Raw genomic sequence first — 3746 nt, 5'->3', positions numbered from 1 at the left:
ACGATACTGCCATCCTGGGGCTACCTTAAGCCTGGTAATGCTCTCCAGGGCCCAGGTAGGGGGCTGATGTGGAAGTCCCAGGTCTGAACCACCCTGATTCTCCTAGGTCACAGATGTTCTCTGCTCTCCTTCCCCCACAACAATTCCCCAGCCATCTACAAGGCACCAACTCCTCCCCCACATCTCATGTCCCTCCTGCTTCTGTCCTTCTTCAGCATCCAGTCTTCTCTGGGCACTGACCTAGCTCCATACTCATCCTGCATGCTGCTGTGATGCTTCTGAAGACAGATCAATCAGTAGTAACCATCATCTGAAGTCCCTCTTCCTTTCCTCCTCACGTCCTGCCCCTGCTTAAGTTAGAGGTGGGACCACATGTGGTCCTCATTTTACAGGGGACAGAGGCCCAGTAAAGGTGGGCCATGATGTGGATACTAAGTAGCAGTGTCAAACTAGAAGGGGTGTCTCTGGCTCTGATCTATTCACTTAGAGAGATGGGGAACATTTCGTCCTTTAAATTTCCTTCCAGTCTAATGTTCCCCATCAACTGTTGTATTTTTCAACTGTTAGCATCTCAGTTATCAACTCTAGCCCACAGCACTCTAACAGGTCTTTGTGAAATGAGTGGGGCCCTATGGTATGCAGCACTGCCCCCATTTTAGAGATGAGGCCACAGAGTAGGAGAGAGAATTACGTGACTTCCCCAAGTCTCCCAGGCTTACAACGACTCCCTTGCTCATGTCTTCCATGTCCTAGTAAATGGCCTCAACTTCTACCCCCAAGGCCTCAAGCAAGAAACCTGGGGCTCATTGCAGATGCTGCCTCCTTCTCCTTTAGCCCCCACATCAAACTGGTCATTACGGCTATCTGTTCTCTCTCATCACTGTCTCAAGATTCTTTCTCCTACTCTTCATTTCTGCTGTATTACTGTCTAGTATTAATTTCTGCATTACTGCGTAGTATTGATAAGAAAACAAGATGAATCTGTGTTTCAGGGAGGAATCTCTGTCCTCAGACTCATATAAATGAAATATAACTTCATCTAGATTTACTTCAGTTTCTATTTGGAGCCTCACGACCACCAGGAATGCCACTTTCCATAGGAAGAGTAGAAATTTAATTCCAATATATTTTGGTTCATCCCTCCACACCCCACAGCTCTGTTCCATCTCTCTGATATCACTGCTTGTTCACTGGCCTTGGGTCCTCTAAGATCTCTCTGGAGTCTGAATGCCCTTTGCTCTCCCCACTTACCCAAGAACTCTGCCCAGTTAGCATCATGCATAGACCCTCTCTTCAGGACCCATCCAATGCTCTGGGCTTCAGAATTGGGAACCACCACTGGGAGGCTATAACCATTCCTTTCTGGAATCTTCCTACTCCCAACTTCCTCCCAGCCCCACCCCACCCAAAGGAAGTCTTAATTATGGTTTTAGGTTTAAAGGCACTCCCTCTATTGTGGTGTTTACATCTCACTTAATCTCCTTAGTGAATATGAGCTTTAGCCAGAGACTAGCAGGGTGTTTTCTGCTATTGCTCTTCTTCCCTGAGACAATTAAACTGGACCAACTTCTGGGATGGAGATGGTTGAGGGAAAGTTCAGAAAAAAAAATAAATAAAGGACAATACACAGAGGAGAAAAACATCAATTAATATCTCAATTAATATTACTCTAATGCTTGTATTTATTTGTACTTCCTCAGAAGAGGGCTGGTGGAGGGAGGGAACAAAAAGTGCCCACAAAACTGAGAAGGCATCTCGAGATTGAAAAACGAGGCAGGCAGCTCCATATAATCAATGGATCAGTTTACTATAGGGTAACGTACTCACCGGGTGGGATCAGGCAGATGACAATCTGAAAGCCTTAACAAATGCACTCTGCACCACCAAAGGGCCATTGGGACAATTTTATAGTTAACCTAGTGTATGGGGGTACATGCTTGGAAACAGGATATGAATTCCTAAGTCAACATTTATGAATGGGTAACTAGTCTCATGGGTGCCAGGATTACATCAGCAAAGGTCTTCATCATTGTTTGGGGACTAACAGAGCATAGAGGCAACCTAGTCCTAATGATTATTAAATAATATGTATTAACTACAAAGCCCTTAATAACAGAGAAGTGATTTGCCACATAGTACAGTCCTGGGTAGGGTCAGTGGAAGGACAGGAGGAACTCTATGGCCCAAGATGGCATCATTTATGCTAATAGCCATACAAGGACCCTACCTCTAGCTCAGATGATTTTATTGTACCTGGGACTTATATAAACTGCCAACTCACCACTTCCACTTAGATATCTAAGAAGCACAATGATACAACATAATTATTGCTGTTTTGAGCATTAAAAATCTCCATTGACACTGAACCCCTGACACAAAGCAGGATTAAAAATAACCTCAAATCTACACTTAAGCCATATCTGGTTTATTCCAGTATAGGTAGCATCAACTTTCTAGTATCCTCATCACAGAGAGGAGCCCCGCACCAACTGGGAAGCTGGTTCTTGTGTGTTGAATAGTTACAGGGTTAGAGGCCATTATCCGTTGGATGATAATCACTTCTTATTGGGTAGTTGTATGGTACTAGCTAATTAAGAACTTTGTGAATTATGCTTTCTTTGAGAAATATTACTTAATGGATTTCAAAGTGCTTTGTTAAATTTGCGGAATGTAATTATTATAAGAAATATATTCTTCTGAACGACTGTTGGGTGGGGAGTGGGAGAAATCTGTCCATCAACAAAATAGGAATAAACTTCCTAATCTCAACAAAGGCAAATGGCAGAATCTTAAGACTACACTTTCAGGGACCATTTCTATTGTATGTTACCAGAGAAGTGTTTCTAAATAGCGTCAGGCTTCAAAAATCCTAATGAGCTGTAGTGCTTTTTTCTGAGTGTGAAGCTGGCCAGTAGTGCCACCTGGTGGGCCTACTGCTTGCTCTTGATTGTTCTTTTTTTCCTTTGGGAAGGATAAAAGGGAGAAAACTCAAGCTGAAGGATTCATTTCTGATGTAATTGCTTATGTTTTGTTCTTCATCCTCACGGTTTGTTTCCTTTACTGAAGAGGAAAGGGGAGGGGTGACATCGGGTATATTCTTTTAATTTTCTTATGGTAATATTACGGGTGTGTATTGTAAGAAAACTCTCAGAACGTTAAAGGTGGGAATTCCCTGGCAGTTCAGTGGTTAGGACTCCTTGCTTTCAAAAAAAAAAAAAAGGTTAACAGTTTAACTCCTTCATGGCTACTCACCCTTTATTAAATGTTACCAAATATTTCCTTTCCGTTATAAGGCAAGCAGTTCTTTTCACTCTGCTTATTTTTTATATAACTGCATGATACCACTTTGCTTTTTTTTCTTTTTTGGGGGAGATCTTAGTTCCCTGACCAGGGATTGAACCCCAGCGCTCAGCAGTGAAAGGGCAGAGTCCTAACCACTGGACCACCAGGGAGTTCTCAATATTGCTTTACTTTTTTTTTTTTACATCTTTATTGGAGTATAATTGCTTTACAATGGTGTGTTAGTTTCTGCTTTATAACAAAGGGAATCAGTTATATATATACATATGTTCCCATATCTCTTCCCTCTTGCATCTCCCTCCCTCCCACCTCCCTATCCCACCCTTCCAGGTGGTCACAAAGCACCGAGCTGATCTCCCTGTGCTATGCGGCTGCTTCCCACTAGCTATCTACCTTATGTTTGGTAGTGTATATATGTCCATGCATCTCTCTCGCTTTGTCACAGC

The 3746-nt window shown here is 42.8% G+C and overlaps 1 non-coding gene across 1 annotated transcript; it reads left to right on the top strand.

Moving 5' to 3' along the window:
* Positions 1–2791: 2791 nt before the first annotated feature.
* Positions 2792–3002, top strand: LOC117197919 (small nucleolar RNA U3). The gene has a single exon (XR_004478820.1). It is a non-coding gene; the product is annotated as a small nucleolar RNA U3 (small nucleolar RNA).
* Positions 3003–3746: the final 744 nt, after the last annotated feature.

The sequence above is a fragment of the Orcinus orca genome, chromosome 13, assembly GCF_937001465.1.
Source record: "Orcinus orca chromosome 13, mOrcOrc1.1, whole genome shotgun sequence".
Taxonomy (NCBI): Eukaryota; Metazoa; Chordata; class Mammalia; order Artiodactyla; family Delphinidae; genus Orcinus; species Orcinus orca.
Note: the sequence above shows the minus strand (reverse complement) of the source record. Positions and strands in the feature narration are given on the sequence as shown.